Source organism: Opisthocomus hoazin, chromosome 12, assembly GCF_030867145.1.
Source record: "Opisthocomus hoazin isolate bOpiHoa1 chromosome 12, bOpiHoa1.hap1, whole genome shotgun sequence".
NCBI classification, from domain to species: domain Eukaryota; kingdom Metazoa; phylum Chordata; class Aves; order Opisthocomiformes; family Opisthocomidae; genus Opisthocomus; species Opisthocomus hoazin.
In genome coordinates this window covers 28,727,062-28,753,942 of record NC_134425.1, presented here as the reverse complement: position 1 = coordinate 28,753,942, position 26,881 = coordinate 28,727,062, and the positions used below count along the sequence as shown (strand labels likewise).

Sequence of the window (26,881 nt, the reverse complement as noted above, 5' to 3'; positions counted from 1 at the left end):
CTCTGTGAAAGAGAACAGAGGGAACAAAAGGAAAATGTACCTACACATCTCTCTAAAGAATGAAGTAGGGTTGTAGACTCTTATCTTGCCTGCCTCTTGACGTCACATCAAGACTCAGGTCTGCTGTGAGCAATAGCTGAGGCTTTTGAGTCTTTCTCACACAGTTGAAAGAACCGAAAACACATGCTTGAGTTGCTAATTAGAGCCTGAGCCAAGGTCTGTTGTAGAAATCTTGATCACTCTCCTGTCGCTAGCAACAGAAACCAAAGCAATCCCTTCCTGTACATGCCACATTTTCCCTGAAGAGCGGCTCTGGGATCCTTAGCTCATCTCTGGAGTGGCGTTTGCTCAGCTGCGACTGGCTTAACATTTCCCCTCTGTTGCGGTGGATGGGAATTCAAAATGCAGCTAACCGGCAGCCCAGGCAGAGAGCCAGATGTTGGTGTCCTGGGCAGTGCCTGTCCCCCACGGCCGGCTAGCCAGGAGCAGACTTCTTCCAGAAGCTCCTGTACCTCAGCAGAGACCATGAAAACCCAGGTTCTCTTATGAACAAGAAAATCAAGCTCCACATATCAAGGGCTGCCTTCAGGACCTCGCCTCGTGCCCTGTCCCTCCTGTCCCCATGATTACATGGGTCTCTAGTAGTAGTTTATTTACTGTGAGGCATCCTCTCTTCTTCCCTGTTCTGCCAAGGAAATGTTAAGGCTCACTTTTCACATTTATTGACAATCATATACCAAGAGTTTTAAAAGCAAGGAGGCTGTGTGCTGTTTGTAGTCCTCCCAGCGTATGAGTGGTTTATAAGATATCTGATGGTGGACAATTAACCCTTCTTCTCTGCATGGCTTACTTGGACCTAGATGCTGTGGCAAAGCATGTTCTCATGATACTCCTGATCGCAGAGGAAGGCAGTGGTGTCTGAAAGTTAGTCCAGCCCAACTCAGCAGCAGTGCTATGGGTGTGCTTGAAATCAGGGCTGAGATCCACTGCGACCTCCTCAAATCCGTTCAGCCTCTGCACACCCCATTCTCACGCGATGCACCCGGGGTCTTGTCAGACAGGAGCAGCAGTGCAAGGTGCTGCCCAGTCCCTTCTCCAGACCGCCTTGGTCACCTGCCCAGGAAAGAAGGAGTAGGAGGCAACTTCATGGACCGGCCAAGGGGCAGTTTAGTTGCACAGCTGGAATATGAGAATATAGATTGGTCAGCTGGATAAATAACAGAGCCAACACTGGAGCTGAATTTGCTAGGGACTTCTCCTTTTACTGTGTCATAGATGCACTTACTAAGTAATTTAACGTGAGCATCTTTTCAGGTCAAATTTTCCATGGGACACTGTATATAAAGCAGGACACTTGAAAATCCCACAAAATCTGCAAATTCATTCCTTCATCAAGAAGCAAAGTACACAATCAACAGTGCATAGATTATACGTAGATACATCCAATTCTGTTGGTCTGAACACACAGATTCAGTTTTGAGGGCAAACCAGAAAGCAGTGCAAATCTGTGAGCTTTCTGTTCTCTTTCACGTGTACTTGTCATTTCTCAGTTCTTTAGTATCTGATATATTTTTCACCTTTGCAGTAGATCTCCACGGAGTAAGCATGCATTTACGGTGACACATTTGGGACTGCGGACCCCGCTGTTAGAACAGTTGAATTGAAAAGGATTTATTAAATGTATCATGAACAATTGATCAAGGTCATTTGGGGTGAAGTTTTCTTGGGCTGATACAGAAGAAATAGGTACAAAAAGAGGATCATCAGCTGAAATCCACTTTGGATCTTACCGGGAAGTGCTGAGGTACAAAAAGACCTTTCAAAGATGAAAAGGACAGCAAGCACAATATAGAGCTGTGTTTGTGCTGTCCCCTTGGGGTGAGGGGGAATGTCCTGCCAGGCAGCTGGCATGAACTTTTTGGGCTCTGCTCTTCTTTGAGAAGACAGCAACGTGGTTTTGGCCCTCTAGAAACCACAGGGATGTCCACACTTGGCAGGTTCTCCTGTTGCCATCGGTTGGTGGAGACTGTTTTGGAGGTGCTTGCTGAGGTGTCTCTACTGCATGCTAACAATACCGGTGCTGCTTGAAGCTCCTGTTGAGTCCCCAGCAAGCAGTGGCAGCATCTAATGAAATACCTCTCATGCTTCTTAGAGGGTTTTCATAGCTTGTTCATCCCATTGATTGCATTGCTCTTTACTTGTCCTGGCCATTAATTGCGGGTCTTCATTTTCAGCAGTGTCTAAAGACAGGTCGTGATTGGATGCCTGCACCTTTCAACATTGCTTTCTCCTTTAGGCCATGCAATTTATGTCATTTCAAGAATGCAAATACAATTTGGAAAACAAACCAAAGCCAATTAAAACAAACCTTTATAATTCCTGTAAATGTAATGACTATGGTTACACGTTTGTATTATGTATTTTGGAACTGCAAGGGCTTACGATAGAGGCAGAGGCATTATTCACCCAGGGCTTATTTCACTCACAAGGCAGAGAAATGTTTGACTTTTGATTTCAGGTGAAGGACACACTGCAGAACCAGATCAGTCTGTCTCTGTACCTCTGATTCATGAGGCAAAGAAATATATATTTCATCACTCGGGCTACACTCATTGGGATGTTTGAGGGAATCAAAGAACTTTTGTTCAAATGACACAGCAAGCATGTCCTAATTATTTTTGCTGCAGAAGAATTGTCTCCTAGCCCTCAGTCTTGACTCGCCCCCACTGTTAAATGCAGTACCCTTTCTAGGAAAATGGACACTGCTCTTCCCACCTAGGTCAGAAGCAGAAGGGAATTTGTAGGTGTAATACACCGCAGCCTGCCGTGGTCTGCAGTGTGTCAGAGCATGAGGAGCTGGAAGAGATTTTCCCCCAGGCTGAGGCAGGAGGCTGCTGCTTTCTGGAGCCGGTCACACGCGCAGTCAAGCCCCAGAGTCTGCACTGCAGCAGGAGATTTCTGCTCAGTCAGTGGCGGAGGTGGTACGTGCTGCTGGTAGCTGCCTCCTGGGACCTGCACCACTGGCAGGGGAAGCCCCCTTCCCTCTAAGAGGGTCTCAGACCTCTAAATTGCAGCATGGGATGGTCTGTTTCATGCGAACAGGCTGCAAAGTGACTTCCAACAAAACCCAGGTATACGTATTGCCAGGGGAGCTGCTGCTGCTGCCTGTTCCTGAAAACCCATGGCCCCGACACGCGAAGGCAGCCTGCCAGGGAGGCTCAGAATTCGTGCGTGAGTGCGGAGGGAAGCGCTTTATTCTGTCCACATTTTGTAGCTTGGAAACGCCAGGGCTTCAGCTCTCCTCTTTGCTACCTTTGTTGCAGGGAGTTGCAAAAGGGGAAACTCGTGCCTGGATGGACGGGTGGGGTTTGTCCCACACAGGGATGTTCTCCAGTGCCAGTGAGATTTTGCAGCTGAACGGGTATTTAAAAATGACCATACCCAAAGCCCAGAGGGTTTTTCACAGTGGAAGGTCTGGCCAGGAGTCCTTCTCTCCTTACGATATTTGCTTTGTCACAGATTCAAGGTGCTGTGAACTCGGAGAGAACAATTTACTGTTCTGCCTTTGCAAAACGCTTAATCAAGAGTGTCTGGAGGTGATGAAGTGTAGCTTTGCACAGTTTGTTTTCTATCTGGCTCTATCCCCCAACTCCGATATTAATGCTAATAGATTAGGGAGAGATTGAGCTGGATCAGATAAATATATTAACGCATCATCTGCATACAGCATTAATGCAAAGCTCTTTGAGCCCTTATAATTCTGGGGATATTTTCGTTTCTGGCATGCATTAGATCCCAAACATCCAGTTGCAAAATCAAATGATGAGAGAGTGAGATGTTCTCATATCACTTTTCTGCTCAGGGAAGTGACTGGATAAGAGGCTTTTTGCTGCTACTTGGGAAGTAGTTAAAACAAAGCCAGTACCAGGCCAGGGATCTACCTGGCAGCTGTGAAGCCAGGACTCCAGAGATGCTAACCTGCCAGGACATCGATGGAATCAGTCTTTTAGCAAGTGGGAATTAATGATTTCTCCTCCTTTGCTTGGATTAACTAGCTTTCTCTGGCTGGAAGAGCAATGAAGCTGTCTTTCTAAACCAGGCTAATTTGTGTTGAACTCAGTTGTCACAGGTCAATTATCTGCCATGCTGTGCAAATTGGGGGCAGCTTGTTTGCGATGAAGGACGGAGGGAATCAGCGTGTCGGCTGTGCCAGGCAGCAGCCCGTCCTCTGCGCCCCGAGACGGAGGGGGCTGTCCTCGGGCGCAGAGAGGCATTCCCCGGGGACCGCTGCCCGCTCCCCGGCTGCAGCGTGCATCACGCCCGGGGCTCTTCGGGGTCCGTGCCGGCCAGCATCCTCCCAGCGCTGCCCACCCCACTGGGCACCGCAGGGCTGGCAGCACCTCCTGCCTGCAGAACAGCTGGCATCACCGAAGTCAGGGGCCTGGAAAAGGTGATGCATGGATCTGTGGGGAGACCCCGGCATTGTCCTCTCAGGCTTCCCAGGAGCCAGCTGCCAGGCAGGCAGGGAGACATGCTGTGACTGTCACTGCTTACCAATGCTCAGCTCTGCCTGTAGCTCTGCTGCGTCTCTGTAAGGAGAAGCAGCGGGGATCCCTTCCCTGGGGAGCTACCAAGGCTGGTCCCACTGGAGAAGGTTGCTCAGGTTGCAGCAGGTGAGCAAGAAAAGGATCAGACTTTACTGCAGCTCAAACAGGGGGTGAGAACCTGCCTAAAAGTCTAAACTAGTTTATGATAAGCCTTTTTCAGTTCTCATTTGCCTTTACTAATTGCTTTGAGGTTATTCTTTTAAATAAGTTAATTATTCTTTGTTTATTCTGGTGAAAACAGGCTATATTTATCTCTACTTTTAGCTTGAAAGACTTCTAGTCTTTTCAGAGACCTCACTAGCAGAGATAGCCACAGCAGATGCACTGCAGAGCCCTGCTTAATGCAGTGGTCTGTTGCACAGGGAAGTTACGGAGAGTGTTTCAGCTGCAGTTTCTGAAAAGTTAAATCCATGGCTCGGGCATGGTGCTGAGGAGGAGTCTGCTCTGTTCACAGACAGTGCTAGGGGAGGCGTGAGAGACCCGAGCATCCCTTCAACAAACACAGAGGCCACTTGTGTGTTGCTGTCCTCAGCCCACGTTCTGCAGAGCTGAACCCTGACTCCTCTGGACCTGCTCTGGGGCTCAGCGAGTGGGGAAAATCTGGTGAAGGCCAATGAAGGTGCCACACAAACTGTTTGTTTTAATTTCTAGGGGACCATTGAGCCTGCCACTGGCAGTCCCTGTTCACTTGCCGTACTGCCTTTCACCATGGTAATGCTGTCTCCAGGTCAAAGCCGGCTATGAAATCTGCTGCTTGCAGATTCCGGATGCAGATCTGTCTGCCCATCTTGGCACTGACCCAGGATGAGCCACCACCTGCGTGGTACAACTACTGCTACCACACACCTTGTCTCTTCTGCCAGTGAAGATGTCATTTAAGATGTTTGATCTAACACTTTTCTTGCCATTAGCATGACGCTGGTGAGCTCTGGAGAGTTGCTGCAAAGCAAGCATGAAGGTAGCATATGTGACCAACGTAACAGTTGGCTTCACCCAAAATTGGATGGTCATTCAGTGGTACGGTGACCTTTTTTACCTGCTCTGCTGCTCAAACCTCAAAGCCAGACGTCCTCCTGTCCCCCTCTTCTTCCACACATCAGTTGCATCTGCCCTGGTCTCTCTCCGGCATTAGCTCTCTGGCATTCCTTTTTATTGCTAGTTTAACAAGGAAATCTCTCTGTGGGCTGTGGCAGCTGGAAAAGCATCTGCAGGAGTGATTTGTAGGGCTTCTGCTGGTAGCTTGGAGGCTGGACAGACAGATTTTCTGCTGGCTCATAGCCTGAGTTCATAGGTTTTCCAGGCTATATCAGGCATGCTGTTTCCACAAAGCTTGAATCTTTGATGAATGGCTGTATCCAGCGAGAATATGCTGCAAGAGCCTGAGTTCCGAGTGCAGAGCTCATTTCACCAGGATGGCTGATTTGGGGAGCAGCTGAAGCACTGGTGTAACCGAGCAATTCCTAAAATCGACCCAGTGGTTCTTGGCAAGGTTTCCTTGTTCTTGCCTGGAATATAGAGAACTTTGCAGAAAGATGAGCCTGTTTGGCTGTACCCTGCTGCCACAGCCCATCCTCCAAGCCACGCTCGTCACCAGTCCCTGCTTAGAGACCATCCTTAACAGAACATGTGGCTGACGGAGAGAACAGGTCCTGCCACCATGGCATGGGCTCAGCTTGAAGGAAGTTTCTGTGTCCTTCCAGATGGAGCAGAACACATAGATGATAAAAGAGAATGGAGCATGGGTAACTGGACCCTCTGTGCTAGGAGACCTCTGAGGACGTTCTAGAGCAGACTACTAATCAGGAAAGTCTCTGAAGCATTGATGCTGCCACGCAAAAGATAGCAGATGGGAAATGCTCTCCTGGGTGCAGCCAGACTGATCTCTGGTGGATTCATAGTCCCACAGTAGTCATCTGACTGAAAGAGGTACAACAGTGTGGCTTGCACATGGGCTCTGGGCTGCCCTAAAAAGAGGATGAGCCACCTACGCTTCTCCCACCTTGTTCCCCCACCTGCTCCAATTGCTCGGTGATAGTAAAGGTAACATTATGTTTCTCTTTGAATTGTATAAAACTTAAAATCTTTTCATGGGGAGGGATGCTTAACGTTTGTCCCAGTTCAGGTTCCAGTACTTGTCAGGGAGGCTTGCTCTAGCTTTTCCACCCCCATATCGCACTGCCTCCTCACCCTGTGCCCTCTGGCTCCTGGTCCTCCTGCATGTGCAGCCCTGGGGACACGCAGGCGAGAAGACACCGGCACCCACACGGCACCTCCTCCGCACCACCCTCGAGGAGCCGCTGTTGTTTGTGATAATGAGATGTGTCGGGAAAGGGAGGCTGGGGAGGAGAGGAGAGAGCGGGCAGATGGGGAGCAGTGCTGCAGCTGCGCGGGCTGGGGTGGGGGGCTGCCGTCTGCAGCCTCCAGGCAGGCTCTGTTTGCCTCATGCACTTGCAGAAAGCTTCAGAACAACCAGGAGCATCCCGCCGCAGCTGAAAGCCTCCAGCAGCAGCACTGGGTGCTCCCTCCACTCCAGCTTTGAAGCGCAGAGACCTGGTTTGCGGAGAGAAGCCAGAGAGGGACACCCGGACAGGATCCCCGCACAGCTCCTGCAGGAGCTGTTTTGGCACGGGGTCTGCTGATCCTGCTCTGGCACAGTGATTGCCACCCCTGCGCTAGCCTTGTCTCCCTCCTGTCCCAGCCCAGGCTTTGCAGCACCAGTCTCTGTTAAACCTTTCCTGGCAGAACCTGTCTTGAAGCCTTCCGTGTTTCACAGGCAGGGGAGCCGAAAGCCAGCTACAAAGCAAAAGCAAACTCGGCCATGAGGTTGGTGTGGCTGCTATTCCTGACCTGCTCCCTTACTGCTGAGGAGGCCAGTTGGGGTGGACAAAGCTCCCAGCCTCTCGCCGAGGGCTCCCAGCTGAGCTGTGTGCCCTGCAGAGGTGCCTGACTGTGCAGTGCAGAAATACCTTCAACTGGCATCCCTTGGGGAGGGAGAGAGAGAGGCGAGCAGCTCAGATGGTTCCATGGCCTGGCAACCCATGTCCTCATTTAGCCATCAAGGTTAATTGGTTGAGGTCCTCTGGCCCTTCCAGGAGCCTTGGCACCCTGCTGGTGTGAGTTGGTTGTCAAACTGGCTGTCCCTGGAATAAAACTAGCCGTACTTACAGAGCATCAGCCAAGGACTAGGAGGGTCCCCATGCCTAGTTTTTCTCCACATCAAAGCCTCTCCTTGGCAGGAGATGCTCAGTGACAGCTCTCGGGATTCCCTGCTCTTGGCCATGCACAGGAACCTGCCTGGGACTCACAACCTGCGGCATCTTGGTTAAAAAGTCTTCCACTCTCAACTCCACATGCTGTCCTCTCAAGTGTGGCTGCAAGGACAAGCTCCTTGGCAGCCCTGTCCCACCACTGCGCCAGCAGTACCTTTGGCCCGGCCCTGCCCTGGTTCTGCCGCTTCCCACTGGGCTGGGGGAATGAGCTGGGTCGGGGTCCGGCAGGACACATTGAGTGAGGACAACCTGATGGCAAAAATGTGGCTGCACTGGGAGAGACTGGAGAAGCTTCTTCTGCTGCTCTTACCCAAAAGGAGAGCTTTTTAGACTACTGTGGTCTGGACAATGCCTTATTCTAATTGTCAGAACAATTAGCAGCTATTTAGGAATGGGCGCCTGATGACTCAGAAAACCTTTTGCACAGGTCACAGGACAGTCTTTCCCCTGAAAGCGGTAAGAGTGAGCTGGGGGACAGCTCTGAAGAGCAGTTTCTGAGGAGGGCTTTGGCATGCCTGAGGGCGGCTTTTGGCCCCTGAGGGCAGGCTGCTATCAGCCTTTCTGTGGAGCGGATCTGCAGTGTTGCACCAGAGAACGCTCCGTCACGCTTGGGAGCGATTAAGCGATGGCAGCGATAGGCAGGTTGCACAGAGAGCAGAGGAACACTCCAGAGAATATGTTCCTCTAGGTAGGAGCTCATGGTTAGGATGCTCTGAGAGGAGGTCATGAGGAAAACAGCTATCTCATGCCTACATGAGCAATTAGAGCAGAGGCTGCGCTAACTTCACAGAGCACCGTAGTTACTGCTAATCAAATTGAGCTGCATCGGCTCTCTGGAATAATTGCCCGTGGGAATTCAGAGCATGTCCGAGCGCTCAGCTCATTAGGCGTGCAGGCTGCAGGCTGGCACCAGCCGCGGTCCGGAGTGTCTGCTTCCGCAGAGAATCCCCCACGCATGGCCAGCCTTCGCCTTTCGGGGTGCCGACGGCGCTCTCTGGCTCCCGGGGTCTGCCCCAAGTGTCTCATCTCAACAGCAATGAGAAAGGTTGCTTTTAACGTGAACTTTGGTGGGACCACAGACAGGCGTGGAGGGAGGCGTGTGGTCACGTGTTCCTGGATTCAGGTCACTGCATGACAGCGCGGTCACACGTGTTGCAGATGTGTCGCTGGTCGGGATAAGCAGTGAGCATATCGATCGGCACGAAGCCCAGCATGGAGAGGGGCAGTTAAGCAGCTGACACTGCAGATTTGTCTGTGAAACTGAGCAATGAGGACTCTGACACTAGTAAGACTAATTGGCTGGATTGATTAGGAGTAGGAAATAGCGAACAGGTTTGTACTACCCCACCACACAGTTTCCAGCCATCATGGCTGGATCATGTTTATTGCATGTTGAGTGTGTGAGCGTACTGTGAAGTCAACTCGTAAATACATGGTGCAATGCAGTGGAAAGGATGCTGTAAGGAAAAAAGCTGCATGCAATGAGTCAGAACTCATAGTCTTTGGCTTCCTGACCACAGGTCACCTGGGCTTTCAAGGCTTTACTCAACCAGCAGCCCAGTACCTGGGTGGTAAATCTATAACTGGGCTGAGTTTGTAGGTAACGAGGTGAAAGCCTCTGGCTCATGGGAGATGCAGCGCCTGGAGGACCAAACTGTCCCCACAGCAGAAATCAATACTGCTTTTATTCTTCCTTTGTCAGGATCCAGGTGATTATCCATGGCGTGTTCTGCACAGTCTTTTTCTAAGACTCTAAAGTGGCCTCTAAAACAGGTCCCAGAGTAAAAAACTGTCCCTGGAGAGCAACTCAGCCTCCTGATCCAGGTCTGTGTTTTGCCAAGTGAATCTCCATTTGCTTTCGGCAGGCTCCAGCCAGGCTGCTGTGCTGCTTCTGCAGCTTCTCCTCCTGCGGTGCAGCTCCGAGGAGCTCTGAAGCAGCTCAGGCACTGATGGCTAATAGCCCCGTTTTGTGTATTGGTTTTGACTCTGCTGGCAACTGGTAAATACGCAAGGCTCTCAACTTGTGCTGGGGTTCACACCCTGCTGTAAACATGAGTCCAAAACTGCATTTGCATCAAGGATATTAATCGAAGCCAAGTGAGAACACCCTCACTAATGAGAGGCCAAGTGCCGCTGCTGGAGGGCAGCTTTCCTAAAGACAGGAATTGCCTTTGAGCGCTTGGTGGTTTTCTGGGTGGTGTTATCTGCTTGAAAGGAACCGCTAGCTAACAGATGGAGATCCCTGTGGTGAGGACACCAGCCGGAAAGCAGGAGATCTGGTTTTGCCACCGAGGGACTCAGTGGGTGACTTCCCATGCCGTGGCCAGAGGGAAGATGCCTGGAAGTCTCCAGAAGTCCTCTGGCAGCCACAGTCTGGTGTCAGGCCAGGCTGGAGACCTTGGCTGTATGTGATTGCTGCCGTAGCCCTTCCCACAAGAAGTGATGGGCTGCTGGAAACATGTGGTGACAAACCTGGAGAAAAAAACCCTCAGAGGAGGTGACTAGACACCCTCCTAGGGGATCTCTTTTAGCCAGAGGCAAGCCTTTGCGCTTGAGGCTGGGTGTCCTGATGGGATTATTATCCGCCTTTGGCCACACAGGAAATCAGACCAGATGATTGAATGGTTACTTCTGCCTTTACCATCAATGAATCAGTAAACGATGCAGCTGAAGTATTTTTGCAGAAGATGCATGGCACTAGTTCCGTGGCAAGAGAATAGCTCAAAGCAACTTCCGAAATATGCTTTGTGTGATCGAAAGCAAGACAGTTTTGAATTAAAAGATGATTCAAGCCCTGGGAATTGTATCAGTGTGGACGGCTCACCATCCTCACCCATTTGCAGCAAACACTGTGCGCTGCTGATGTGTGAAAGGCAGTTTCTCTGCAGCAGCCTAGCAGGCTCCTTCATCTTGCTCATCCAACTTGCTCATCAGTCCCTGAATCACACAATGGCTCAGAGCTTCATCCGGTGGCTGACGGTGACTCACGGGCCTTAGAAAGTCCTAACATCTGCTGCTACCTGTCAGAGTCATGACATCAGCTGCACGATCCCAACTAGTCCCTACACTTGCTCCTCCAGATTACTGTTAACTATAATTAGTCCTATTAAAATAGTCCCAGCAGATCTGCTGGCATAACATATACGCAACTGCAAAAGGTCAGAAGTCTTTGCGCCCACATGCTTTCCTAGCAGTAAGCAAGGTCCTCAGAAAAAACCATAGCCCATAAGAAGCTTGAAAAATATTTTCCTGTGGACTTCCCAATTTCTTATGGGCTTTACTTCCCACTGATGGCAGGGTTAGAAGTTCTGGAGAGTCCTTACTTTCATCCGTTGGCTTTGTGAGAATAGAAAATTAAACCTTAAATTTAAAGGACTGTTTGCAAATCCTTGCTTTTAGTGGGCAGCCCTGAAAAACACTTGTACAGATTTCTTTCTGCATTGCCAAGTCATGTGGCACCTGATGCTCCCAGTGTCTCCTGCAGAGCTTTTGCATGAATCAACGCCCAGGCTATAATTCCTGTGAGAAGTCACTAAAATGCACCCAGGATGTGTAGCCTAGAGAATGAAGCTTTTCTCCAAGAGCACGTCTCTGCAGGAATCACCCGTCACGACAGCGCTGGCTTCCTGCACTGGGGACCTGAGCACGCGCCCGGAGGTCCCCACCGCAGGTAGGAGGTCTGCGTTGGGGCGTCTGCAGTCACGACATCCCTCGCTCGCCCTGTCTCTCCAAAACGCCACAGCCAGCCCGTCGGGCTCCTGACTGCACCCCAGTGGGCTCCAGAGCAACCTTGCCACCAGAAACGCGCTCCTTCCTCCCAGACAGCTTTGGTTTTTTGCTTGCCATTTCTCTGCTCTCTGAGCAGTGTTCCCTAAGGATATATAACTGAGTTTTATAATGAAGCACTTCTCGCCCAGCACATATTAAATAGATTTCAGTTGCCCTTTATTACACAATAATGATAGTAAGATTTAATTACCTCTGCGCCCAACGGGGACATGAATTTTAACCAATATGGCTAAATCTTCCCAGTAGTGTAATTGGTGTTGTCTGCAGTTGAGGGTCATTTCCAGTGCATCAGTGGGTGGTGGCGGAAAAATCCTTCCCCAGGAGCCTGGAACCCAAACTGAGACCATGGGCAGACTAGGAGACTGAGACAGGTAGGGAGCAGCTGATCCGAGGAACTCAATTAAACAATGATGCTTAGCGGAGTTTCAGACCCGTGTCAGAGGCTAAAGATGCAGGAAAATGTGAAAATCCGGCAGCTCGTAGAAATCAACCAGGCCAGAGTTTCTGTGGGCTCTGCCCTAGGACTGTGCTGCTCTCTTCACACCTACCATCATTTCCTACAATTCCAAATAAGTTTTTTTACAGGGTGAAGAAAACAGAGAAAACGCATTCATTGAGTGACTCTGCTTCCAGGGCTCTCTGACACGTCTGTTTTGATTCAAGCTGAAAACTGTGTCACCAGATACATCCCAGGCAGCGACAGTTCACGCTGTGCTTTTTACAGTGCAGGGAGAAATGAGTTCTTGGAGAGTGAGGAAGTGGGGAGAGCTGGGGGTGGCAAAGCCGGGACGAGCAGCCCTCACCCAAGCCCTTCTCCAGCAGCCGTGGTCCCGCTCTGGCAGTGCCTGCTGGGTGTTGCTGCAGCTGAAAGGAGCCGTAAGGGCTGGGGCAGCATTTGGGGCTCTGTGCTGGAGAGCAGAAGGTCACGAGTCACCCCGTGCCCTTTGGAGGGGCTCAGTTTAAGCGCTTTCTTCCCAGAGCTGCTTCGCAGGTACTGGTGTAACGACAAACCGGTCTCAGGTTTGCTCCATTATCTTTCAGACAGTCAGTTTTGTTCTGCTCATCAAAATACAATACAAACAGTTCTCCCACCATGTTGTTTCCAGGGACTCCTGACCCTTTCTTTTGCCTGCGGTTTTGCCAAGCATCCTGGGATGACATGAGCTGACCAGTTCCCTGCCAGGGGACCTGAAGCTCTGCAGCTCCTTTGTGGTGCCTGTCCCAGCCTTCATCCCTCAACGCGTTTGTGTGTCAGCGCTCGCAGGTCACGCTTGGTTGCTGTTCTTCACCGGGCTCCCACTCCAGATCCTCAGAGGGTTTCCCGGAAAGGTAAAATTGGCTCGTTGTATCAGTAAACAAGAGGACAAGGCTGAGAGGAGAGGGTTGGCAAGCCTCGTGTCATATTTTCACTTGCACACTCGGTGTGATGGGAGTACGGGGCTGCAGGCAGGATGTCTCCCAGGCTTGTGGGTCTCCTGCCTGGAAACAAGCCTGGCCCTCGGTGTTTTCTGCTCATGCAACTTTTCGTCTGAGCTAGTCTTGAAAAGGACTCAGTGAGGTTATTTTAGAGCCTACGCTGAGGTTTGCAACTTGTGATTCAGGCCTTTCCATTTCGTGCTGGATTTCATGTCTTCATTCTTCAGTCACTGTTCCCGGAAAAAGTGAATCGTCCCTCTTGTTTTCTCCCTTAGGTCTTCTGCTCACTTTTCAAAACTGAATGACAAAGAATTAGCCAATCTGGCAACCAGGAGCATGAAGCTCCGGCAAAGACGCCATGTGGATCACATGCTCTGATTTATGTCCTCCTTCTGTATTTTGGGATGCAGGACATATTCCAGGAGCCGAACAGTGGCCATAAAGTCCTTCCAGGGGTGCACTGTCAGTCCTCGCCCCTCTGTACCATCCCTGGCTGACCTTTGTGGAAGGAGCCACAGCGGAGGGGGTGGGGGCTGGAATTTCATCCTTGTCCAGTTATCAGGCATTGGTTTATGCTGGAGTTCAAGCAGGGCAGCGCTGGGGCAAGCGGGGGCTATCTGCAGAAGGATCTACTGATTCAGTGCATGGCTTTGAAGAGCTATTCTTTTGGGGAAGCAGTGGGAAATATCCTAGCAGCGGGCTGCGGGAGAACCCTGCAGAGAAGAAGCCAGCAAGCCAGGGAAATGCTTATTTTAGGGGATGCAGCATCACTGGGAATTGCCTGCGCTCCCCCCGGCAGCAGCAGGAGCTGCTCCTTCCAGGCTGCTCTGCAAAGGTCCCGACCATCCTTTAAAGAGCCAAGTACAGCAGCATGAAGATCAGACCAGGAGAATCAAGGGGAGCTTAGGAGCCAGCTGCCACTGCCCTCAGTGCCAGTGCCAGCAAAAGAGAGGAAAGAAAGAATTTTGTGGTCGATTACAGATCAAATAAGGATTTCAGAGAGACTTTAGATTTTTCAGGTCTGTCCTTGGTGAAATAATTTCTAGCTGAAAATGACATTCACTGCTCTGTCAGCTCCATCTCCTCGAGTCGCTAGAGAGGCAAGACGAGCAGCCTGCGTCTGCTCAGGGTCCGGTAGCAGGAGGAGATGCACAGCTCCGCTCCCTGCTCTGGCCTCTCCTCCAGCCACCGCTCTTCGAAGGCAGCCGTGCTGGTGGCGATCATTGGTCTCTGTGGCTTGGAGTGGGAGCAGGCGTTGCGATGTTTGGCTGCAGTACGAGAATGCAGACCATTTTATTTACCTGTAGGAAATTTCTCTTTTATTTCTCTTGTAGGAAATGACAGTCCTGGCTCACACGGGGCTGATGGAGGATCTGTGTTCACCCTGGCTCTGCGCCGGCCACCTAGATAAATCATTTGTTCATTGTGCCCAGAGTCACACTGGGAAATGATGGTATCAGGGCTCGGTTCATTTGTAATGTTAGCTTAGGCTGGAACCTCTTCAGGACAAGGCTTTCTGCAAGCTGCCGAGCCAAAGAGAGCATCGAGCCTGGACGCACAGAGGAAGGAAGTCAAGCAAAAACTAAGCCCCAGAGGCTCCTTGGTTAGAGGCTTCTTAATCTGAAAGGCTAAAGTTGGTATAGGTACTGCAGGAGGTAAAGGAATAAGCAGATCTGGAGCCACGAACAGCACCTTTTCCTCATTTCCCTGGTGGAGATTTCTGGATTTCCCAGTGGGGTAAGTCCACTCTTATGTGGGTCACTTGTTGTCCAGGGACTCCTATCCTGCTCCACAGTTCCCGTGTGGCCCTGAGGCTGACCACCGCTATTTCAAAGCTTGGCTGACCTGCCAACCATATTTATGTAAGCGAAAATGTATGTAAATTTTTATGTAAAGTCCCGACTTTACCGTGGTGTCCTACTTCCATGTTGTTTGCACACTCTCGTAACGAGGGCACTGGGCTTCCTCCGCGCTCCCTCCTTTTGACCCTGTTCATGTGAAGGCATTTCAAGGGTGGCTGCTCCTTTTCTGGGTGGGTTTCTCGCAGCTCAGTGGCACATTTTTCTGACATTTGATTATGGTGATGAGGAGCATTCGCAGTGCTGTGAAACTGTCGTTTGTGGGAAAGTGGGATGTGCTAGATCTGAATGGAGCTGCAGCTGCTGGACACTGTCTTCAGGGTCCCACATCTCTGGAACCAGCCTGTTTCTCCAGTAAGGGGACTGGGCTGGCACCAGCCATGTGAAACGCAGCTGTGCGTGACTTTCTTCTCTTACCCACCTGCGAGGGAGTATGGAGGGATGGTGACCAAGGTCTCCAAGGGCCCTGCTCTGGCTGGTAGTTCTCAGAGGGGGAGTCTGCTCACCTCGGTAACCTTGCTGAAGCCCTACAAAGCACCCAACGGACCTACAGCAACCCAGACAAGGAGCATTACCAAATTGTAAACCATTTATGGCTGCAGGTTCAGCAAAACTGGACAAACTTTTTGAATGTTGCTATTTTCAGTTGGAAAGTGGCCATTCAGCAGCAGCCCATCAAAGGTTAGTCCAGCTTTAAACTGGGTGCCATTGTATTTGTGACTGTTCTTATGGAAATGAAAATTAGAGTGGTTTCTGAGTGAACAGCATATTCAGTAAATAGTCTGAAAATTTATGGTAAACCTTTTATTACAAATATCATCAGTTATCTTTGTGGACCAGTGGAGTTTAAAAACCTACAGCAAAGTTAGTATTCTGGTTTTCTCCTAACTTACCATTCTCCACATTTGTTAATCAGTGCCAGAAATGAAAGTGAGAGAGCCAGCGATGGCAGGAAGCTGTTTTTGGGGTTGTCTGGCACAACTGTCTTGCTATTGTCACTGGTTCAGAAGTTTGTGCTGGAAGGACACGCACCAGAGGTGAGTCAGGGCCCTGAGTGCACCGGTGGGCTCTCATCGCCCCAGCTAGCCTGTAACCATGTCTCTGCCATCCCTTCTCATCTCTCCCCTCTGCCCCGGTGATTCAGCTGCCACCCCATCACCACGCTCTTCTCTGCCTCTGTCAGACACTTGAGGTCCCCCAGGAGTCCTTGCAGAGCATCCCGCACTGCCTGCAGACCACCGCAGCCGGCGGCAGCTGGAGGCACGTCCTGAAACAGCAGCGTGAGAGATGGCTGTGCCACGCTGGCGCAGTGCTCTGCGTCTCCCTGTCAGTCCATGCAGCCTCCACAGACCCAGCACCCTCTCTGGAGCGCGAGCAGCTTGGAGCTGTTTTCTGCTGAAGAGCAGGAGGTTTTCAAACAGTTTGAGAAAAGGAGCAGCTTCCCAGAGCGCCATTGTGCATGCTTCAGCACTGTTAGAGACGCCAAAAACCATGTTTGAAGCTTTTTCCTAAGGCAATCATGCATGTATTTGCAAAGTGCAGGACAGCAATGTGGGTGAAATCACACCCTTCTGTGGGAGGGCAAAGTCCAGAAGGTCATGGTAGAGCACGCAGACCCCTTGGGGGTCTCTGCTGGGTGCTGCAGACTTCCACCATCAACTATTTCTGGATGCAGAGAGTTTCAATGGAAACTTCATTTTATTATTTTGTTGGAAGTGCCCACTTTGCATGGAAAAGAAGCCCTGCAAATATGTCTGTGTCCATCTGTGTGTCTATTTCCTCATCATCCTCATGCGATGCTCTCTAAGCTAGCTGCATGAGGGACTCCAGTCATGCACACAGAGAGAGAAAGCCTTTTCTGATGGGCCTGCAAAGGGCACGTCCCAGAAAGGAAAATAATTGCGACAGAGAGCCTGAACTTTACTGTTCCCATGCAGTGCAACAACACCTTTCTGAGCTAGCTGATCGTAATTTTGCAATGAGAAAAGCAAAAAATTCTCCCTTAACATTTCCAGTGTTATGAAGAATCAGTGAAGAGAAAGAAAGGTGAACACTGTGAGTGGATTGTGCCCTGTGAATGCCTGTCCCCTGCTCTGGGGAAGGAGCCACTCGAGCTGGGTCACCCAGTGTGTTGGGATCCTGGAGCTGTTCTGGCTCCCTTGTGAAGGTTATGCCGCTCAGACACATCCCATGCACTCATGTCCCCACAAGCCTGTGGTGCCCTGTCCTGTGGGCTTTTCCACCTGCGGGATCAGCTACTTGAACCTGGGGAGGTTTAATGCAATTTCCTGAGACTTGTTGTTGTTGCAAAGTCCTGCATCACTGGTGGGCAGAGGTGCCAATTTCCTTGGTTTCTGCTCTCTGCCTTGAACGGCACGAGTAGAAAGTCTGTGCGTGACCATTTATTGTTGGTGATCCGTAGCCTTTCTCAGCAGGAGAGTAGCTACCAGCTGCTAATTAAATATCAAACCTGAGATGCAGAGCGTGCACAGCGCTAGAGTCTGCATCTTATTCGTTTGGGTGGCATTGTACTTGTGGAGCGTTTCATTCAGACACAAAATTAAGCCCTATGGAGTGAAGGTTTCCTTTAACAGCTTCCTGAAGGACTGGTGGTGTTGATGCTTTGTGCTCGCATCCATCCAACATGCTTTTGGGTGGGGGAGGGAGATTTCCATCTCTGTGCATTCTGGTGCAATTGGTGTGGTCTGTCTGTCTCGAGGGAATGGGAGCAAAACCAGGCAGAAAACATGCCCAGACCCTGGTTATCTCACTTATGATGGAGTTTTCCCAGTTTCCCAGCCCAAATCACGAGCTACCTGCACACTGTTTGTACTCCAGTTGTCGCTACGGGAATGGTGCTTGCAGCCTGCATGGGCACTGCCTGCTCTTTGCAGACCATTTGAATGGTCCCATCCCACTCAGCCTTCTCCTGGGGATTTGCTGCTGCTGCTGCTGATGCTTCTGTAATTTACAGGAGCCCTCTGGACTTTCCTTGGTACAATGGGGAGCCGTGTTTTGCCTGAGGTCTTATTTTTGCTGCATCAGCTTAATAAAAGGCAGAACCCACTTTTATGTGAAGGGCTGAAATCTGATTGATCCTTTGCTGCCTGACTCTCAGCATAAGGCTGTGTGATTGTCTGGCTTTTCATTATGTTATGTCTCTAGATTTTATTTCTCATTCTAGCAAGAATCTTTAAATTAAACTCTTTGGACAATACATGCCAGCAGAAACATGTCCTCTTTTCACGAATTTTAATGCTTCTCCTAAGCCTAGATGGAGCTCCTTTTGGAGCAGTTTGCACTTTTTCGGGGGATTTTGTCCCTGTTGTTTTCATTAAGGATAGAGAGGAGACTTCTGAGGCAGGATGCAGGGTGCAGGCTGCCTCTTCCCAAGGGAAATGCAGAAAGCTGCTGTGCGACACAGCACCGCCCACTCAGGGATGCTCCTTCTTGTCTAATGCTCACGAGAAGGAACAACCCAAGCTGAGGCCCCCAGGGGAAACAGCAGGAGAAATCCAGATGGAAAATTATGCCTAAATACATGCAGAAAACCAGCACAGGGACGCTGGTGGGCATTCCTCCTAATCCCAGAGCATTCAGTACCACAGCACACAAAAGCTTTAGGCATGGGAGACGAGCAACACCCCTGTGCCTGCCACCAGCAGATCGGCTGTGGTAATCCTCTAGCAATCTGCCCCTGTGAAATTAAGCTGCGGTGCCTGAGAACAAGCAGCCCAGAGACATGCTCACTGGTGTTCCCCCGGCTTCCCCACCTCTGGAAATGAGTGGTGATGTGCCTGTCTATAGCTCATCAGCCCCTGCCACTCTGTGTGAGCTGCATCTCCTTGCCGAGCGGAGCACAACGCTCCGGTGCTCAGAGAGGTTCAGGTGCCTCTCACTTTCTCCATGCAAGGAGCACTGCAGGGGGCTCAACCATTTGAGTCTTGGTTCCTATGCTGCTTCTTGGATGTTCAGACCTGAATTTGCATTTTTCAAGCACCTACGTCCCACACCTCTGCCTCTTAAGCGGTAAGCGCATGCACGAGGACGAAAGCATGTGGGATAACAAGTGTACGCACCTCATGCTGGGAGAAAAGCAGCTTGTTCATCATCTTAAGTGCTGCTTAGTGTTTGTAAGATCCTCTGGCATGCCAAGAGTCAGAACCCACAGCTTGGGGAGGATGTGGATAAATTCCTGTGGCCTATGCATCATGTCTGGGCAACAGGTCATGTAATCTAGCAGTTCTAGCAAACACAAGAAGCAAGTCAGGGCCTCCTGGCATGTTCAAGGGTGTATTCGCACAAAATTACCCTTGCCCTGCCTTGAGGGAGGAAGCAAAGGCAAAGCAGAGAGACACACACACACACACACACACTCCCCCCCTTCTGTAGGCTGCAATTTATAACAGCATCAGAGCAGTCATGGTCAGTCTTGTCCTTTCCAAGTGACTTTCCTGATCCTGCACAGTGAGACCTTCCATGCAGTGGGATGGCGTTTTTCCAGCTGGGACGAGCATTTTGGTGAGCTGAGAGAAAGGAAAAGATGTGCCAGTGACCCTAAGGGACTCCACAAGAGTTTGGTGCCACTCAGAATGCTGCTGATCTGGATAAAACCAAGCCAGAGGTAAAGACCCATCCATGGGGACACAGCGGGAAGGGAAAGAGCTGTATATAAGATTTTTTATTGCTATTCCATCTGGCCTAGTCACTCTGAGTTCCTCCTCTTTCAGAAAGGTAGTTATTCTAGCCTATATTCTAATAAAACCTGGATTTGGAATTTAAAATCCTTTTCGATCTTTGGAGAGAGTTCACTGCAAGCAAAAGCTGCGGACAGACCTACCTCTCTACTCCGGCTGCTACTCCTGTTCCAGGAGCCCAGGTGCCCTGCCAAAGTAGGCGCGCACAACGCCCGCCCCAGTGCAGCCCCATCGAGTGGTTTCTGCAAGGCTGGCTTGGGAGGCTGGAGCAGGAGCACAGAGGCGGCTGCCGGGCACAGACCGAGGAGGAGAGGGAGGGCGAGGGAGCAGCCGCCGGGAATGTGATGCTCCGGGTTATGAGGGGTCCGGGAGGCTGCTCCAGCTCAGATTAGCTTCTTGATTACTGCACTGTGTTCTCATCAGGAGAGAAGAGGGTTTGATCAAAGGAAGATTACCTCCAAACGGGAAGAGGAGGTTTCATTAGAGAGGCTTAGATGATGTGAAGTAACTTAACTCATCTTCTGAACAGCTCAGCTTAACTCTTCGGGCAGGGCTGCCCTCCACTCCCGCCTGTTTCAGCAGGCAGCTCTCGGCGCAGGCAGGTCGCTTCCATGAAGGAGGCCCTGGAGCTCAGAGATGCTCCAGGACTGACACTCGGCCCCAAATGTCTGGCCTCAGCCTGCCACATACACACGGGCTCTTGTCTCTTTCTGCAGTGATTAATCCGGGCAAGGAGCCTCTTCCAAACCCACCTCCAAGTGCTAGAAGTAGAAATATCCAGCAATCCTGTTCACTTGCCAGCCCAAAACCTAACAAAAGAGTGTGTGTGCAGTGTCCAGCTGACCACTGCTGCTGATCAGGGCTGGTCGGTGCTGTGAGGCACCTCTCCGCTCCTTCTGGAGCAGGATATATTTTTCTCCTGCTCCTTGTCCCCTTGGTACATAACCCTGTGGTGTGCCTGCAAGAACTGGTAGGTTTGAAGCCATCATCTTCAAGGAGATCCAACGGCTCCCATTGTTCAGTTTTACCTGGATTTGCTTCCAGAGCCTGGCATGTTTAAAAGTGGAAATAATTGGTTGGGTTTCATCTGTCCAAACATAGCTGTGTGCGAAATAGATGCATCCCATCTTCTGCTCCCCAGAGCTTGTTGCCTTGGTTGCCTTTACTATTGATGGAGAGAAATTGGCACTTCTAGGGCACAGGGAATCTCCTGCTATGAGAGATGTCTGAAGAAACGCAGCTGAGCTGCTCCCAGAAGCATCACCACTCCCCGCTGACAGTGGGAGTCCAGACAAGTTGCTCTGAAGGGGCAGAAAAGAGGGTAGTCTGGTGCTTACCCTGAGCATCAGGTCAAGTTTGTAACTGCAAAACGTGGAATAAATTTATGAAACCACAGGAAAGTGTAAAAGAATCCTAGAGCGGACTTGACAGCAGAACTCGTCTCTCTCCTCTGTGATTCCTCACCTGGGATCCCCGAGCAGCGTACCAGCCACGAGAGCAGGGCAGGAACCCACGCAGGAGTCACTCTTCCGAGCCAGACCCGCAGCGAGCCGGGAGGGCAGGGATCGCACGTCCCAGAGCGACTCAGCCCCTCTGCCTTCCCCCTCTGCATTCAGCGCAGACCCTGCCTTCTCCTCCCTGCTTTCTTTTATTTATAAACCTGGTCCAAACCGCAAAGGCAGAAATGTACCGACAGCTGGTCTTGGGGGAGCGATACCTTTGCTGTTCAGAGATCTCTCAGTCACTGCAAACAATAAAAGTGTCCACTGTGCACATGTTCTGTCAAGCAAACAGAGACACTTAGTTTGACTACAGAGAGTGTCCTTCACAGCATGATCAGCACTGGGACAGATTTGCTAAGAGGAAGCTTTGTCCCAGCCACCTCTGGCTTTAGGTGTGCTGGACCTTACACCCTCTACCCTGGAAGAGGTCTCAAGGCTAGCTAAGGCTTCATGCAAACATACACAGGTGAGGTGAGGAAAGCGCTCAAGTTATGATGAATTATGATATTCCTTAATATTCAAGGGCTTCACTCTGCAGTGTGAATGACACCCTCAGTGAGGCATCTCATGTGGAGCATCCCTTGGCTCCGTATAGTTTTGGCCTACTCCAATCCCTCTGCAAGCTTATGGCAACCACTCAGGACAAGTTCAGGATTCTCCTGGGAAAGGGAGGCTGTGTGAAGACCTGAGCTGTCTAAAGTCTAACAGAGCTCTCCTCTGAGATCACAGAGGGCAAACCGAGAAAGCCAAACTGGAAACAAATGGACAGACCTTGGCATGCCATGGGCAGGGCCGAATTGCTGGAGAAAATCCAAACATCTGTTGGCTGGCTTTTGGGTCCTTTTAAAAGAGATCTAAAAAAATGATCCAAGCTCAAAACCCACTCTGTGTACCTGAACCAAGCTTGAAAGTGCTGGGAACACAGCCTTGTATGGCTCTTCTCTCCTCTTTGTGCTTTTCTCCCCCAGCCCTGATTCCTCTCCCTCTTCTCGTTCCCTTATTTCCTTCTGTGTAGGAAGATGTTGGTTTACCTGGACATGATTGCATCCTTTGCGCTATTGCTGGAAGTACCCAACTGATGGGGCAACTGAAAGGCTTAAGCAACTTCACGGGTAACGTACCTTTGCCAGGTCTCAGAAGAATGGATCGTTGAATGTACTGAAGCTGTGTTCCTCCAACAGTGGCTTGCAATCTCATCTCTCACCAGAGGCATATTTTCTGTTTTGCTTTCTTTTTCACCATGTTAATGTATTTTGAGCCTTGTTTTTCCTTATAGAATACAGAATAAAATTCCAGCAATGACAGCACCTTAGCTAGTATCATTCAATTGATTTATTCCTCCACCCCCGAAAGCACAGTTATTACTTTCCTTAATAACGTCAAAGAGGCTCTCAGACAAGGGACCTTTCTCTATCAAGATTTTCTGTTGCTAAAGGAAAGTGACTCAGAGATGCTGTTACAAGGGAAGACTTAATACATTACAAATGTTTTAACTACCATTCCTCCCTGGCCCCTGAACTCCTCATTAAAGTTTACATGGGCTCTTGATGGTGCTAATTGCCCTGAGAATAAGCATAACAAGAATTTTTGTGCTTATAACCCCACAGCAGAACTCATGGTCTTCTTTGTACTCAGTGGTGTTCAGATCCCAGTTACTCCATCAGAAGTGTGTGGGAAGCAAAGACCCTGCAGAGGGCATGAGAAAGATTTCATCAGTCAAAGGAATTCAGCAAGCGTGGCAGGACTGTGGCAGAGAGACAGGACAGAGAAGAGAAGGTGGGACAGAACAGCTGAGGAATGACCAGGAGCCATAAGGAAGTGCTGGAAGGTGCACAGCCATCAGGTAAAGGGAACTGGGACTGGAGACTCCTGGGACTTCCCACCCCCGAGATCTCAGATGGCTGCATTCCGTGGCCTTCAGCACCAAGTCTTCATTTTCTCACAGAGCAGCCCTGGAATGGATTGGAAATCTTGCCCTGTGTCCCCCAGCTGCTTGCTACTGTCTGCTTCACCCTGGCCTGGGCTAGCAGGACTAGTTGGTTGCTCTCACACCTGGTGCTCAGCCAGCCCTGCAAACATGTCCTCTGGAAATCTTAACTTATGAGCATTCCTGCCAGAGATCCGTCACTGTGTTCCCGTTGGTAATCTCACAGGCTGGGCGCAGGGCTGCTGTCTTTTGTGAGCGAATCTCCTCGGAAGATGAAAAACCAGAGGAGGGGGATTTATTAAACGAGCAATGGATAAGGGCTTCAGATTGATCTGTCACAGGCAGCAGTGAAATTGATTGAACTGGCCACGCCGCACTGGGAAGCAGATTATGGTGCCTCTCCTCATCCCGCTGCAGCTCCCCGATTCCAGCACCCTGTGTCCAGGGTCTCCCTGCCCATCCCTTGGACACAGGTTACCCAGCGATGCTGGGATCAGTCCCCATCTTTCGTGGGGACTACGAGTGTGTTTAGTGGGTAGACCTGCACTTTCACAGGGGCAAATCCTCCCTTGCTTATCCACCTGCCACACTACGCCTCTGCTGTCTCCCCCTCAAAATGGTCTCACTTTGAATTAAATTAGTAGCCGTGCCAGGGAGGAAGCAAGGCAGTGGGACTCTTGGTCCAAGATTCTGGGACACCTGGGGTAAAGGGGCAGCCTGAGGTCCTGACCCTGCTCTGAGTAAAACTGCAAAACATTTTTTTCTGCGGTCTCTCCAGAACTTACTTCAAGGGAAGCAAGACGCCCAAAGAGGGGGCAGAGCCTTCAGATAGACATCTCAGCTTTCCCCTCACCAGTATATAACTACGTTGTAAATGGTACATGCCTTTTGACGTGGTGAAAACATGGTGATCACAGGCCACGTTAAGAGCATACTGTTATTGCAATGTACCCATGCACTGAGACTCCGAGTCCTTCACTGTCTCCACTGCTTTTCTTTGCTCCCTGAAGCATGGGAGGAAAGAAGAGCAATGGAGACAATGCCACTATAGGGACCAGACCTTTGTTTCCTCCGAGGACAACACACAGATCTCAGCAGGTTGCCTCATGACCAGATACACGCAGACAAGACCTCTGAGGAGCTGCCAGTTTTTCCCCAGAAATTAATGCAAATACCGATTTGTCAAGCTGGATTGGTGCCTGGCCTTGGAGGTCTCTGGTGTTGCTCAGCTAGTCATTCTCTGCCAGCAGCTCTACTACCTCTTTCCTCAGCAATTCCACCACCAGGCATGCTCCAGACTGGATGCTATCTCTATCCTGGCCATCAGTGGCAGGAAGATACAGACCAGAACCTCAGGAAATCCTGACCAGTCTCTGGGAAGAGGCAGGGAGGTCTGGGAACCCACCTTGGCATACCTTGCATGCTAAAGGTACACGGGACCGCTTTGAAGTTCAAAAAGGACCATGCCCGGGAGAGGGCTTTCCCTTCTGTCCTTCTTCCTCCTTAATGTCCCCCATAGTGTTGACTGTCTGGGATCTCCTACAGGCCTTTCAGGCAGCAGGATGAGCAGCCACATCCCCACCGCTCTGTGAAGCGCAGGCAGAGAAATGACAGCCATGTGCGTGCGTACGCTAGAGATCCGATGCAGCCAGGAGTCAAACATCATTAACATTATTGCACATTAGAGACAGTAATTTTCTAACAGAAAAGGTATTGCACCCAACATGAGGCAATTTATTTTGGATATCGTTATGATGGATAAAGATGAATTAATCACCAAGCTGGAAGTTAGTGGTTGCCTAGGGACCCATGATCATGACCTGATTATATTTAATATAGGCAAAGAGAGCACAGCCCCAACCAATGCTATATATCCATAGACACACACACTCATACAGTGCTTTAAAAAGACTCAGTTCCCAAAGCTGGGGAAAATTATGAGTAGAATTAATTTGAAGGGAAATTTTCATGAAAAAAAATGTGAATGAAGATGGGAAGTTCTTTAATGAGCTCTTGTTAGGTCATAATTTCACCTCAAAGAAAGACGACAATTTTGTCTAAAAGTCCATGACAATTTAATGGCAAAATGAAGGAGGCTGTTAGAAATAAAAATGCAATATGGAAAGAATAGTATTACTGGTTACTGGTATGAATTGCAGCAAGGAAAGGCAGGGAACGTGTCAGGAAAACTGAAGACAAAAAAAATATCCACGGTTGGCAGGTCAGTGAACAACAAGGAGTTTCTGAAGTGGTTTGGGAGCATGGGAACCCACCAGTACAAGCAGACTCTTTCCTAAAAGGAACCATTTCAACCTGTAACTGGTAACATAGCAAAGCAGAGCTCAGTCAACAGGACAGCTCGACCCAGGAGTCCCATGCTAGCTGTCTTGTGAAGTCTTGGCCCAGTGGTGGTCACTCTCCATCGCTTCTAGCAAGCGAGAGCATCCTGGAGATGCACTGAACGCTGATGCTGGACAGCGAGGACAGCAAAGCCAAGGGGACTCCAGGCCAGCAACATCACTTCCAATGGAAATAATGGAGATGGCCACATGGGATCTGACTGCTCAAGGAATGGAGATGAAATAATGCCCATAACTTGTTCTTCGTGAAGCTCATTTGCCAAGTAGGGCTTCACTTAGAGGTGGCACAAGCCAGCACTTCTGCGAAAAAAGGCAGTCTCGCCTACCACACACCAGCCTGCGTGTTCCAGTCTGGTGGCATCTTTTCCCTGTTGACACCAGGATTTGAGGCAAGCTGGGCCAGTGAGCTTGTACCACATGAAGCTGGCCCAAAAGCCAGAGCTGAATGGTTTGGTTTACACCAGTTCAATTCTCCAGTTTAGGAAACTGCTTTTTTGTTATTATTTTCCAGGAGCAGCACTTACTTACATGAGCTTAATCTGTTTGTCAAACTGAGAGGCTTTAACATTTTCTTGGGTGTTTGATTTACTGTCACCGAGTATTCTGTTTAAAAAATAGCTCTGCAGGCAGCAGAAATTATCATGCTTGGTTTCCCGTGGCTGCCTCCTGTGTGCTTCCTCATGCATCTAGCAATTTGGTTGATCTCAGAAGGAAGCCTTTCTCAGCAGAGCACTAATTTGGGTCGGTTTCCTCTGGCCTGGTTACATACATTCATGGTATTTGTAACAACACGATATCTCCGAGAGCTTTACCTCTCAGCTGAACTTGACGGAAGGTGGCAACAGCGGGACTGACAGGCAGTAATATCACATAATTCCTCCTTTCTTAGGAAACCTGGCTGAAATTAACACCAGACAGCATCAGTCTTGCACTTGATAGATGGACTAAGAACTGGCTAACAGACCTCACAAAAAGAGTTCCTGGAAAATCAGGCTTTCTGCAGATCGGGATACAGATCAGTGCTTCTTCCACACTTTCTCTCAAGATCCAGGGGCAAATAAAAACTACTTCCAGGCAGGTGGATGACAAAGACTGGTCAAGCAAAAGGCCACATTAGTATCAGTACAAGGTGATGGGAACCCCTTACTGTCTGTGCCTTAAAAACCAATAGTTTATTTTACTATGGCTGAGTTCCCAGAAGCCAGGAGTTCAAATCAGTTCGTTGCACCTGGGAGGTATGGTGGTGGGGTGATGATGAAGGTGCCATGCCAGAAGAGCTCACATGTTCATAGCCAAGCAATGGAGGATGCTCAAGAGGAGATGTCCTCTCTGCCTATGCCACTTCAGAGACTGGCACTGAAATGCCCTCTCCTGGTGCCCTGCTCTGACAGCCACGTATCCTTTCGTGGTAGCAGGATGCACAAATTTGCCCTGAGCCCTCAAGGAGTTACGGTT

At 50.0% G+C, this 26,881-nt stretch overlaps 1 long non-coding RNA gene across 4 annotated transcripts in view; it reads left to right on the top strand.

Annotated features, from left to right (window-relative positions):
* Window positions 1-23,647, top strand: part of LOC142362867 (uncharacterized) — a 41,190-nt gene extending 17,543 nt beyond the window's left edge. For 2 of the 4 annotated variants that reach the window (XR_012765336.1, XR_012765335.1), the window contains exons 2-4: window positions 12,772-12,994; window positions 14,416-14,818; window positions 22,155-23,645. This is a non-coding gene — a long non-coding RNA (uncharacterized LOC142362867). Of the gene's footprint in view, window positions 1-10,746; window positions 11,547-12,771; window positions 12,995-14,415; window positions 14,944-22,154 lie in introns of those variants that run through there. The other 2 variants (XR_012765339.1, XR_012765338.1) reach the window with 2 other exon arrangements.
* The last annotated feature ends 3,234 nt before the right edge of the window (window positions 23,648-26,881 follow it).